The sequence below is a fragment of the Muscardinus avellanarius genome (assembly GCF_963383645.1).
Source record: "Muscardinus avellanarius genome assembly, chromosome: 15".
NCBI classification, from domain to species: Eukaryota; Metazoa; Chordata; class Mammalia; order Rodentia; family Gliridae; genus Muscardinus; species Muscardinus avellanarius.
The window spans coordinates 44495854-44510369 of record NC_137801.1 but is presented as its reverse complement, the minus strand read 5'-3'; the positions used below and the strand labels follow the sequence as shown (position 1 = coordinate 44510369).

Genomic DNA, 14516 nt, shown 5'->3' with positions numbered 1-14516 from the left:
AGCATAAGCTGATGCTCCGTGCTGTGGCCAGCCACCATTTGTTACCCATGGTCTGAACCAGGAGCCTTTATATCATCTCTGTTTGAATATCCATCACCAAAAGCCACAGTCATTTCTACACAAGGGCAATTTTTGAAATGCTAAATTATTATTCAGGAATGCCATTAATGGAGTGCTGTGATGATGGTGTTTCTTTAGGTATCAACTTTTGGAATATACTTTTATTGGTACTTTGTACTATCACATCATAATGTAATTCAGAGTGGTAGTGGCATGCATGCACACAGCACTTGGTGAGTTTCCCCCCAACCCGATTCCTACTTCTTTCCTTCTCTGGATGTGATACTGAGATTGGCACTGATAACATCGCATATGTATATAATGTCAATGAAAGTGTCTCCTTTATCAATTCTCTCTGCCCACCAGCAGGCCTGCCTTGGTGTCCTTGCATCACTCTACTGGGGTTTCTCTTCCTTTATCTGCAGTTCCATTTATATCTTGATTTCTCCCTAGCTTCCACATGTGACCTTTCATTTTCTGTGACTGGCTAATCTCTCTAATGTTCTCCACATCCATCCATTTTCCTGAAAATGACATAATTTTGTTCTTTATGGCTAAGTAGAATTCTATTATGTGTATATTCCATAATTTCCTAATCCATTTATCTGTTGATGGATACCTTTATTGGTTCCATTATTTGGCTCTTGTGAATTGTGCTGCTGTAAACATGGATAGGCATTTATCACTATAACAATCTCATTTTAATTTCTTTGGAAAGATGCCCAGGAGTGATACAGCTGGATCATATTGTGTACCCATTCTCAGTTTTCTGAGGAATTGCCACACTGATCTCCACGTAGCTATACTAATTTGCAAACCTACCCACAGTATATAAGAATTCCTATTTCCTCACATTCTTGCTGGCACTTATCATTCTTTGTATTCCTACCATTATAATAATTATGAATAATTAATATAATATAATAATATGATAATTAGAATCTTGACATAGTTTTGATTTACATCTCTCTGCTTATGATTTATCATTATTAGTGTTATTACTCATGGTCACCTTGTTTCAAAGTAATTTTTTTACTTCCTACCTACATTTAGTAATTCTCCTTTAGTTTTTGAAACTTCATATTGCTTTGTATTAAGTAGTACTTTTTTGTAAGATGATACCTTGAAGGTTGTGTTTTTCATGAATGGTTACAGGTTTATTTTTTTCTCTCTACATCTAAGTTTGCAATACCCTTTTACTTTAAGAACAATCCATTTAATCTTTGTCCTTCAAGTGTTCTCCCTTGTGTTTTTTTCCACTTTTGTTTTTTCCCTGCAGACTCGCAATAAAATCTTGATAAAGAAACACAGAAATTATATTATATCATAACATATCTGTTATTGCCTGACCTATATCACAGCAGCAAACATAGAATTGGCTGGTCTATAGAGTGAGATTTGGTTTCTTAATGCCCAAATTGTTTTGCTTTATGGCACTTCATCAAATGTTTCCTAAAAATATTTTTTCTACTATATTAGAATAATATTTTTTTATTATTGGAGCATTACAGCCTCACATCATAATGTAGATCATGTTGACAATGGCATACATTCACACAGTACTTGGTGCCCCTCCACCTCCCCAGTTCCCTCTTTCCTAATACCAAGTGTCCAGATTGACGTCATATTCACATGTGTACACATAGTCACAGGTAGCATTTCCATTAATGAACCTCAGCCTTCTTCTTCCCCTACTCTTCCGCCCTTGCTCCAATGAGGATCTCCTCACTGGAGATCCTAAAGTCCTCCTAAAGTCCCTCTGGTATTCCAAAGACTCCCTAGCTAGAGCCTGTTAGAGAACACATATGTCTCTTTACTTTCTGGGCGTGGCTAATCTCACTTAACATAATGTTCTCCAGGTGTTTCCATCTTCTTACAAATGAAGCAATAAAATAACATTTCTGACAAAGCCTCCAGTGTAGAGTCCATGCTTTATGTTGTAAATGCTGATATGTGTAAGCTAAAATTCTAGGATGCTGAGATGGGAGATGGGATAATTAAAGGTTTGGACTCATAGCAGAAGCAAGAGTGTGGACTCATGGGAAGCCTAGAAATTGTTCTTTTTTATTTTTGTCTATTGAGACGTTATTCATTTTAGTAGACACTTATATCACAATGTCAAAAGTGGGGTCAAACTAAAATATTCCATTGAACTGAATTGTTACAGCCTAAGTATACAGTACTATTCCCCAGCTGTCTCAGATTTCCTGTCCAAAATATCAGCTACCAGAATAACTCAGATAGTACTTATATATACAAAAATTAAAAAAAAATTAAATCTGATTAATCCTTTAATGACAATATGTGTATGCATCTGTAGAGCATTAGTTTCTTGCATGTGTTCCTATTCCATAGAAAATGACATACTTATTTTCAAGTATAACCAGAAGACTGAAAATTTGTTAAATTTTAGTATGGCAAGATCATAATCCTAAATACAATGCTGACAGATGTTTGACGACATGCGGTAGTTGAGAGGGCTTTTTTGGTATGAAAATCTTTTCATTTTGCTAGAGAACATTCTCTGTAAAATTTTATTTAATCTAATTTCCATGTTTTACAAAACAGTTGCCATTTGGTTATGCATCCTTATATATCAGTTAAATATGAGGAATATAATTTTATAGATGTATTTGTTAGATTTTCCTAAAGGAATATTAAGATCCACCCCCAGGCCGGGTGTGGTGGTGCAGGTTTGTAATCCCAGCATTTGAGAGGCTGAGACAGGAGGATCACAGTTCCCAGACAGCTTCAACTACTATTTAGTGAGACCCTTTGCAACTCAGTGAGACTCTGTTTCAAAATAAAGAATGAAAAATAGGGCTGGAGGTGTCACTCAGAGGTAGAATGCACCTGGATTCCATCCCCAATACTGAAAAAATAAAATAAAACTTAAAAAGATCCATCCTCAATATTATACTGTCTTTGAATCAACAGTTTGCTACTCTTGGGTGCTAGAAGTAGTAATGGAAATGATAAGGCTGTTTGTTATTTTCTTGTAAATAAGTAAACACCACTCAATAAATGTGTTTTCTAATATGAGTCTTGAACAAATTATTTTGGAGTGCTTTTAGAATGTATGTATTTTGATTAAATCATTACCTCTTACTGGATTTCTGGAACTATAAAATGGTTCCTGTGGTTTGCATGCTGGATTTTTTGGTAATGCTGCTATGTAGGTAAAAATCAATATTTAAACTTAAATCTTATTTTCATATTAATTATAATTCATAGAAGGCATAATAGTGTTACCTTGAAGACATGTCAGATCTTGAAGACTGAAGTATCTTGCACATTTTTCTCATTTGATCCAAATAAAATGATCCAAATAAATCTTGTCTATATATATCACTGTTTTTCTATAAGTTATACAAATAGAATTAATGTGATTCCTTGAATTTTTATCAAGCACCTTTTCCATATAGAGATCTAACATTTTTGATAGATCTAATATTTTTGTAATAAAGCCATTTAGGGTATTCAACTGTGGCCTTCAGCGTCATAGGAAACAAAAACAACAAAAAAGGAAATAGAAATAAATATATTTAACAGGCAGGGAAAAGTACACACACATTCAAAACAAGAAAGACCAGGTTGCATAACACATTTTCAAATCTTTAACTGCTGCTGCCCACTTGTATGGATCCTGCCTTTTTCCCTTCCTCCTCAGTGCCTCGGAGAGGAGACAGCCCAGACTGTGGTCTCTCTCCAGCGTGGGGGCTGCGGCCAGGGAGCAGATAGGCCACACTTGGCCCCACATTCTCTCTCCAGCGTGGGGGCTGCGGCCAGGGAGCAGATAGGCCACACTTGGCCCCAGAAAGCTTCCTGCTGGTAGCCCTTCAGCGCGGCGCCCTTTACCAACCTAGCAGGTAGGTTCCTGGCGGCTGCCATGAACTCCGGAGTCATGAGCACCCACAGGATAGGACATTTCCAGTGTGGAATCGACGTAAAAAATGAAAAGAACAGACCATCTTTGAAATCTCTGAAAACTGATAACACACCACAAAAATCCAAATAAAAGCCACTTTGGGGGAAAGTATTTTACCTGATTTACCCTCTGTCACCATACCTGAAAAACTGCAAAAGGACATAAAGGAACTGGAAGGGTGAGTTATTTCTCATCAAAGATATCAGTTATCTTATTTCATATAAAAATGAAGCAAAATTTGCACAAACATTGGGCCGAATTTCTCCTTTACCAGGTCCAGAGTCTACATACACTGTAGTAACCACTTCTCATCCCAGTCCTGATGAAAGTTCATTTAAGCAGAAGAAAATTATTAGTTGAAAAAGCTATCAAGGATCATGATTTTATTCCTTCAAATATATTATGAAGTGCATTATTATGGGGAGTAAAAATTCTCCATATTGGTGATATTAGATACTACACTGAATAAAAGAAAGAGTTGTGTTTACTTAAATCAAGTACTTCTATAAGAGATATGGGGGAAAGAATTGGTACTAAAATCCAAAAAACAAGAACAGGAAGACTTAAAAAAAAAAGCCTTTTGTAAATTTAGAAGATATGAGCCAATTTTATAGGTCATTTTCTTCAGCTTACCAAATATGCTTTTTTATAAACTATTCTTTTCAGAAGCCCTGAAGTCCATTTGATGTGTATAAGACATCCACTATCCAAAAGCAAACTCAAGCTAAACTAAAAATTCAAACCCATAGCAATAAATATGGTGGAACCCCAAATATACTCCCGCTAAAAAAGAAGGATAAAAAGGATATTGTGAATGTTGCTTACAGAAATATGATCTTAAAACACACCTTTTTTTTGTGGTACTCTGGGAGTATACTCCCAGACCTATTTTATATATATATATATATATATATATATATATATATATATATATATTTGGAAACAGGGTCTCTTAAGCCAGCTAGGCTGGCTTCGAACCTGCGCGATCCTATTGTCTCCACCTCCCAAGCACGGGAGCGTGTGCCACTGTCGCAAAACACACCTTTTAATTAAGCAGCACCGAGCAAACATTATCAAGTTGTTTGATAGTGTATTGAAGTTAGTTTTTTATTTTGTGTAATATTAAAGAGACACATCTAAAAGTAAAAAAAATAAAATACAGTATTGTATCCCTTTCTCCTATTTCTACAAAGGTCCTAGAAAAGATTGAACCTAAAGCAAAGCTAGAATTGCAAGATATTTCTCAGAAAGACTTTTGTCAAAATAATGTACAGGTGATCGAGCTGAATTTTCTGTATGAAGGAACTCAAGAATCCGAACAAAAACTCGTGCTTCTTTCAGAACTCATCCCCTGCCTATCTCATAAATTGAAAGGACATAATGAGAAAACAGCAAATAAATTTTCCATAATAAATGAAGCTAAAAATGATATAAAATAGAATTTTGTACAACTATCGCCACATAAAAATAAACAAGATTTCATTTTTAACATTTCTTAACATAAATTACTTATAAATGAAAATGACTTAGAAAAACTAGAGGTAGATCATTGTCCATTTAAGCAGACATCTATGCAAGTTTCTCCTGTCAATACAGAAAGTGGAGCATCTCAACCAAACAAAAACAAAAATCAGATACTGTTTTTTTCCATCAAAAGATCCAAAGGAAGTGGAACTTCATTTAATATTTGGTCATGATGCTGGTCGGATAACAAACAGTTCAAAAGCGCACCTAACAATAAAGACAGATACTCCATCCTGTGGTCCTCCTGAGAAACTCAATGAATTTGACATCAAGAATATTGGTAATTTACCTTCTAGTAAAATCCATCAAAAAGTGAGAATATTATTAGGATGAAGAAAGAAAATATGGAACCACAAGCTGAATTAGATAACAACTAAATTTCTTCTTACACAAGAAGAAAACAGAATTTGTAGTTCACCAGTATAGTCTCTACTGGTCTTTTTTCAGACAGGTGAAGAGAAATCAGAATTTTTGGGTTTCACAGCTATACTGAAAAGAGTGGAATACTCTTTATATGTTATATATTTGGGAAGATGAGAGTTCAAATTTGTTAATATTTTTCTCTTTCCCTTCAATGTCTACATGTACTGGCTTTTAGTCTTTAAAAATATATACTCTGAAGAAGTAATAAAGATCATATTCTTGAAATTTTTATAAATATGTATAAAAGCCAACTTTGTTTACAGAACCAATGCAAATGCTAATAAAGGCAATACTTACATCTCTTGTAGAAATGAATACCTCTTATGGAAAAATTATAAAATAAATTACTCATTTTACATATGTTTATAATTGTTTCCTGATCATAATGAATATTGTTTGCTTTGTTGCTGATGGCTTAAATTTAAATGAAATAAGGAGAATATAAAAAATTAAGCATTAAAAAAGAACACTTCTCCAGTATGGAAATTCTAAATGTTACATATCTGATGAGTCTCAAAGAGTGGGTTAGAGTAACTAGAAATTTTTATTTATATTAACCTGGAGATATAATTAACAATGGGGAGATGAAAATACTTTTAGCATGTGTATAATACTAATTAATTGAACTGAAGTAATCTTTTAAGAAAGAGATGGTTAGGCAAAATAATACCAAAGATTATTTTTAAAGAAAAGTATTGTGAGAATCCCTTTCTTTCCTAGAATATTGCAACCTGAGTGACCTATTTATGAGACAAAACAACTGATGTGTGCCTTGTGTATGGGGGATGGTATCATTTTGTGGCTTATTACAGTAATTTCTTATTGTCTCTCACTTCATATGTCTTCCTTCTCCAATCCAACATATACTTCTGTACTAGTTCTTAACTCTTCTCCCTGATTTAAATGTTATCAATCTCTGGATTCTCTCAACCAGAGCAATTTTCCTCCTCTAACTTCCTATAGGACTTTTTTGTATCTTATCAGCTAGCACTTTCTACCTTATCACTTCTTATAGGTGATCTCATCTCTTTATAAGATTCGGGGCTTTTTATAGGAACAATATTTCTTCTTTCTTTTTTACATATTTCTTTCTTTTGGCGCATAAGACCAGTGTTTTGTACAGCATATTGTGTGGAATTGATGATAATAGTAAACTCATTAAAGTAAGATTGAATGAATGCATGAAACTTGCAAAAAATTTTCTGGTATATACTCAGTTGCTAACACTATTCTCTAGATTCATCACCTCTGTGGCCTGGCCCTGGCCTTTTCTATACTTACCTATTGCAAAACCTTGTCCCTATGGTATGTTGCTGCCAATTTACTTACTCGTGGGCTTTCTGTACAGCATTCCTTTTTCTAATTTTCTTGCCATTGCATATGCTAATCTCTCTACTTGGAGATTCTATCGTTTCACCCAGAATGCATTATTTCACTGTCTCTACTTGAAGAAATATTATTTCCTTTCCATTCTTTGCTTAAACTGTTCATCCCCTGGATGTTTTCTTGTTTCTCTGAGCTGGGAATTTTCTTTTCTTTTTAGAAATTGTAGGACAGCATTGTGCTCCACTATCTTATATTATTTTCTGTTATAGATATTGGTGAACTTTCTCTTAGATTAACTATTTGTCCAGTGCTGACTAGATAATAGGTCTGTGCTAAGAGTTTACCTTCATTATATCACATATATATGTCACCAATTCATGCTTTCATGCCCCTGCATCATCATCCAACCAGTGTGTTATCTAGTAATCCTTTTCTGCTTTTACCCAGTGGTTCAGAATAGAATGTAACCATACTAACTAACTTAATGTCAGGTTCAATAAGATGAATATGCTTATGATCACATGGAAAATAGCAAACATAATAACATTGTCACATTATGTTAGTATGGAAATGTAGTGTGCCAAATTACAGTTCTGCTTCAGTGGTGTCTATTACAATAAGTGAATAATACATCATATTGCTGTTATGTTGGTGCTATAGTCAAGGAGGGTATGAGCTCTCCAATTAAAAATATTATTTCAAAATTCTAAACTATACCAAACAAAAATCTTCTGATATGAATTTATTGTGTTTTTTGTATGAGAATTTCAAATAAACACCGAATCAAAGGTGAAATACATTTGACTTAGACTTTATACCATGAGATTTAAAAATTCATTATGCTTTATTATCTCCTTTTGTTGCTTGAAAAGAGAATACAATATATAAGGCCTGGGTATCACTATCTAACCTAATAGAAGTAGATCATAATATCCATAAAAATAACTTGAATCCAAACAACATTTCTCTCCCTTTAGGGCTGCCAGTAGTATTAAGCTATTAGCTGATTTGCTGCCGTTTAGGACTGAATAAAATTTCACAATTAGCTGTCCACAACCAGATAGTTACCTGTGAGTATGATAAATCTTATGTCCACAACCAGATAGTTAGCCGTGAGTATGATAAATCTTATTAACCTTGAATCATTCAAGCATTTCTAAATGGCATCTCTGAAGCTGTTCAAAACAATTCATAAGCAATATTTGTGGATAATACCTCAGAAAAACAATCTATGGGAAAACAGTATCAGACCTGTCTCAGGTTAAACTATAAAGATTAAAATATTGCTCATATCCAGTCAGGCAATGCAATAAAAGAAAATAAAGCCTAGTACATGGTAGAGAAATGCAACAAATAATAAAAGTGATATCTCCTGCAATTTAAGTTTATCATTGTTCTTATTGGTAATAGACATCATAAAAATGGATGCATATAAAGAAGTATTATTTTTTTCATATTGTAGTTGGGTAGCTAGATGGTAGTGTCAGACTGTGTTATTTAAGTAAAGTAAAATGGAAGCTGAGCAAGGTAGCACATGCCTGTAATACCAGCTACTAGCAAGGTTAAAGAAGGAGAATTACATCCCCAAGGCCATTCTTGGCACTGTAGTAATATCCTGTCTCAGAGTAAAAAATAAAGCTGGACATGGTGGTACACACCTGTAATTCCAGTATTTGGAATCTGAGACAGGAGGATACAGATTTGAAGCCAGCTTCTGCCACATAGTGAGAATCTGTTTCAAAATACAGCATTAAAAGGAGCTAGGAGTTAGAATGTCCTTGGTGTCAATACCCTGTATAAAATAGTAATAATAAAATAAAAATAAATGAATAAATGGAAAGAGCTGCGATGTAGCACAGAGGTAAAGTGCCCCTAGCTTTGAACCCCAGTAACACACACACACACACACACACACACACACACACACACACACGAGGAAAAAATTCCCAAAAGAGAGGATTTGTAGAGTATTGCATTTGATTTCTCCAGATCATCTCTCTACTGTGCAGCAGCTGGAGGATTCCTAACACTAACTAGCCTTTTATCTTGTCTTAACGCTGCCATTTTTACCCCAGAGATCAGGAAGGAGAAAGCCTCATTGGAATGTTGTTTTTACCTACTGAATTTCCTACTAGTATTCCCTAATTTTTCTGATGATTAAAGCTGAGACTCTGTTGGACCAATTTGGTGCTGTGTCACTACTCTTCATTGAAGATTGTATATTAATATGAAGGTGGCCTTCCATGTTTGCATTAGTTTGCTAATAACTGTCTCATCCAAGGAGTCAAGAAAAAGGTTTGCAAATAACTTTGGTGAACTATCTGTAAGAGGAAACAATGGTTCCAATGATCTCAGACACTATTTCAAAGGGCTGTCTGACCCCAGTCTCTGGGTTGTTTCCTGTCAAGTGCAATATGTTTGGGTCTCACTTTACCTTCCATCCTACCAACACAGAAAGAGCAAAATCCTAGCCAGGGTGGAAATACTGCCTTAATCTTAGGTGCTAATTTTTGAAACTGTATGCCTTTGTGTTTGCTTTTAATTTTAAACTTGATTTTACTTCCCCAAAAATGATGCACTACAAGTTCTGTGAACAAAATGAAGATAAATCTTGGTGAATTTTCAGAATCTTGCATAATTCTAAATAAGTATAAATAATAAGTAACTTAATATCTACTTGCTAAATGGGAAGATATATAAAGAGATTAACTTGTTAAGTTCTTGGCCTGTTTTATGAAATCAAATGATCATGAGTATCTTTTTTTTTTTTTTTTTGGTGGTACTGGGGGTGGAACCCAGAGGCTTTCTACTTCTGAGCTGTACTCCCAGACCTATTTTATATTTTATTTAGAAACAGGGTCTCACTAAGTTGCTGAGAGCCTCACTAAGTAGCTAAGGCTGGTTTCGAACCTGTGCAATCCTCTTGTCTCAGCCTCCCAAGTGTGGGGATTACAAGCGTGCGCCACCACGCCCAGCTATCATGAGTATCTTTTAAAGAAATATAAAATTAAACATAATTAGCTTAGGTATTATGAAATATTGTGTTTGAAAATAATATAATTATGATTGAGTTTGGAAAGTAGTATCAGATGGGACGTAGGTGGCTTGTATATTTTTTTCACTGCATTTATGCCTAGCTGATATATCAGAACTACAAGGCATTTTCTGTAGTTCCATCAAGATAATTTAATGTTAATAACATAATGAATATATATTACATGCATGCTGTTTACATTTTATAAACATTGTCTTTTAATTTTCAAAATATTATTTTCTATTTTAAAACAAGAAGCAATTAAATAAATAAGGCATGGTGATGTATACCTGTAATCTCACTACTTGAGAGACTGAGACAGGATCACAGATATGAAGCCAGCCTCGGCAACTTAGCTAGACTCTCAGCAATTTAGTGAGACTCTTTATCCAAATAAATAAAATAAGGCTGAGATAGAATGTCCCTCTATGTTCATTCTCCAGCACTACAAAAATTAAATTAATAAGAATATTGAGGAACAACAGTTTAAATAACTGGGGACTGAAATGACTAAAAGTTAGCACCAACAGAATTTAAATGTAAGTCTGTTGTTAATCTCATATTATACTTTGCATCCATATTGTCTTGTAAAGAAGGCTAGAATTAATTTCAGTGACTTGGGAATTCCCTAGCAGCAAAATTTCATAGAAAGTTAATAATAAGTGGAACCCAGCACTGTAGTTTTTTTTCATGCTCTTCTAACTCTTAATTCTTAGATTTAATTGTATGCATTATGCTGCATGAAACATGTTCTTTCTCTCAACACTTCCACTGCTACTTCTAAAGATGAATTTAAAAATTCAGTGAGTTGTGGAATACTTACTGTCATAACTTCCAGTTCTATTTTAAAAAGGTACTGATTATGAAAGAGAGATGGAAATTTTCTATGATGCTTCTATGACAGCCTTTCTAAAGAATAATTTAATATTTGATCATGAAAGCAGGCAAAATATTTTCCAAAATCTCTCTGCTTAAATCTAATTTGTGATGTATATGGTGAAAAATGGTCAGTGTGCTGAACAATGACTGTGTACTGAATGTTTCATTATGTTAATTATATCTTGAGTTTTTTATGTAATGTAGTTGTTGAGACAAAAAGCAAATAAATCCAAGTTGGGTGTTAGCAGTGTGATCTTTGAAGGTCTTTGGAATATATATAAGGAAAACATAAGAAAATGTACAATGCCTGGTGTGTGAAAAATTGCCCCAAGATTGATAGTAAAGACCAAGAGCCCTTCATATCTGAAGGGAAAGAAATGAAAGCTCTCAAGAAATGTGTAGGTTCCAGGAAAAGGTCAAGATAAAAATAACACTGTGCTTGCATTAAGGGATAATTCATGTCATAAGGGGGAAAAATATGACCAGGAAGAAAGGTGCTTGGCCCAGCAATCCTTTTTCCTCCCCTAAATAAAGCATTCTGTTTTTAATAAGATTTACTGCAGGAATTGAAAAGAGTAGAATACTTTTATGGGGATAAATTACAGTCTTTTCTCCAGCTCTGTGCTGTTATACAGTTTTACTTCTCAGGTAGCATTCCACAGCAGCATAAAATACAAGAATGATCTGTTAGCTCTAGGTGTTATGAAGTGTATAATTTTAATGACTTTAATGATCTAAATTTATATCTCTCTGGAAATGACCTATAGAGTGAGGCTTAATTTTCCTAGGATTTGGTGAGATAGGAAAGTACAAAGATAGCTTAAAATGATTTTAGAATGGAGCAAGTTTCAGAAAAAGACCAGCTGATATAGAAAGATGTTTAAAAAAATGAGCTTTGAAGATGGAGGGAGGCTGCTTTTGAAGAGAGTAAAAACTGTTCACATAGGTGTAAATGCTTCTTATAAATATATACATATGACCATTTAGGAAGACAAATAGATGAAATATGTACCAAAGAATAGAAAATACATTTTGCATCTCTTCTCCACTCACTGAGAGCACTGTGTATTTTGATATTCAGCAGCTCTCTTGGAATTGTTTAAGGCCTTTTCTGAATTCTAGTAGCTCAGAACAATGTTCACATTGGGAATACTGCTGGGCTAAAACAAAATGTGGAATTAGTTTACAAAACTTTTCCAGGTCATGACTGTGATGCCCACTCTCCAGTCATATTTGCAAAGTCTTCGATGGTCACTTTAATTCTCAACTTGAAGGGATCCAGATTCAGGCAATCAGTTGCACAGTTTGTGAGTTCTGGAAGTGATGGAGTCCATCTTCGAAAGCATCAATCATGACTCTGCTTTCCTAGGCCATATTCAGAGGAAGTGTCCCATTTTACTAAATTAAAAACAAAAAGTGTCAGAGAAATATCATTTCCTCTTAACCACAAGAGATATCACAGAAGTAATTAAACTGAATTTGGTGTGTCAGGCACATTCCTTTTATTGACAGTAACAATAACTCTGTAAATCAAAACTTTGAAGCATTTTCAGTGTTGTTGAAGTGCTAATGACAAAACCTAAAGTTCTTAAAATTCAATCTCTTGAAACTAAAAATTGATCTATGGAATGCAGTATGAGAGACTGCTTCCTGAATCCTGAATGCAACCTGACTTCTGAAATTCAGTGCCTACAAGCAAAATGTTGATGGTTGTAATTATTTTTAGCCAAGTCTCTGAAAGCTATTGCAGTATAAAGCCAATAGGGTAGGTAGGTATTCAGCACTTGTTCTTATTTATGGTTTTAAGGCTACCAGGAGAATCGTTTCCCCCCATTCCAATATTTCCTTTTCTAATGTTGTCTCATTTACCTGACCGCCTTTCATTCAATATTTAAGTCTTTCAAGTCATTTTCAGTGCTGTTTTCCTCAGATGCTCTGGCATTGACTTGTTGATGCAGGCATGTATAGAGACACACTGACATAGTCACTGAGTATTCTCTGTGCCTCCGTCTCTGCCAGATGAAGGATGAGGAACTGAATTGTCCTCCTCCCTTCATTCACTCTGCTAAGAAAATGCAGCCAAGCAGATGACCCAACTTAGATTAGGTTCATCCACAGTAGGACAATCTTTGTTCATAGGTGATTTCTTTAGGTTTGGAGGCCAAACATTTACTATCTAAAAGTGTCTATGTATATAACCTTATTTCTGACATGTTATTTATTATATTATATATTTTTTCTGCTATATTATTTCTCCAAGTACCTAGCACATGTTAATGACTGGTATTATTTAAAGATTGATGTCTCACAGCCTCCATTCGTTAATTTATTTTTGTGTGTGTGTGTGTGTGTGTGTGTGTGTGTGTGCATGTGCACATCTTAATTCTTGCCTATTTAAGAAAATATCATGCAACATCTAGTAGAATAATTTGTTATGTTTTATCATATTACTATAATTGCATTTTTCATTATCTTTATTCCTGATATAAGTAGGTAGAAAGAAAGTACCTTGAGTAAAAGTTTTTTTTTTTTTTTTTTGTGTGTGTGTGTATGCCATGTGTATGTATGTGTGTGTATCCGCATACATCATGGAAGATGATAGACTTAGCCAACATCAGTTTCTGCTTTCTTCAATTTCACTGAATTCCGGATTTATATATTATCACATTAAAATTGACAGATACTAGGATCTTTTGTCATTTCAAGATAACCATTCTGTGTTTAAATAAAGTTATTTTTTCTTATTAGTTAGTTGATACATGCAGGAAAAACCACGTCATGATGAAATGCTATATTATCTATTTGATCTTTTTTTTAAATTTGAGTGTTTAAGTTTTGCAATATTGGAGTATTTTTCTGGCAATAACATAATATTTCTGGAGAAAATGATAGCATTTCTTTTATAACAGTATATCACTATGTGTCCTGCACTAGTCCACCGGTGTCCTTGAAAAATTCTCTAAATTTTGCCTTTGAAGAAGTTACAGAGGAGCCAAATGCCCACTTGACATTGCATCATAGATTAAATTAAAATATTATTGAATTTTTCTTTCACATATTAAATATACAATTGTATCAAATCAAGAAGCTCATTTTTCCTGATTGATTTGATTCAGTATTTAGGATAATATACTGAAAATCAGCTTAAAAGGATGATGACTTTTTCTACTTTCCAGTCTACCGACACAGTAATGTCTCTGCTGAGTCCATAGTGATGCATCAGAAACAGAACTTGCTTTAATTGAAAGGATTTGGAGGAAAGTTTCAAAAATAAATTCCAAGAATATTACAATCGGTTTACCTGAAAGAAGGTAAATTATGAGGTTGGACTACAATCTATAG

General features: G+C 34.2%; 1 protein-coding gene and 1 pseudogene across 33 annotated transcripts in view; both read left to right on the top strand.

The window, feature by feature from the left end:
• The window catches only part of NRXN1 (neurexin 1), a gene marked incomplete at both ends in the record, with an annotated part of 1249621 nt that overhangs the window by 602264 nt on the left and 632841 nt on the right, over positions 1-14516 (top strand). The window lies entirely within an intron of this gene.
• On the top strand, positions 3950-6066 carry LOC308274382 (protein DBF4 homolog A-like; annotated as a pseudogene). Its single transcript has 2 exons — positions 3950-4748; positions 5117-6066. The product of its transcript is annotated as a protein DBF4 homolog A-like (transcript).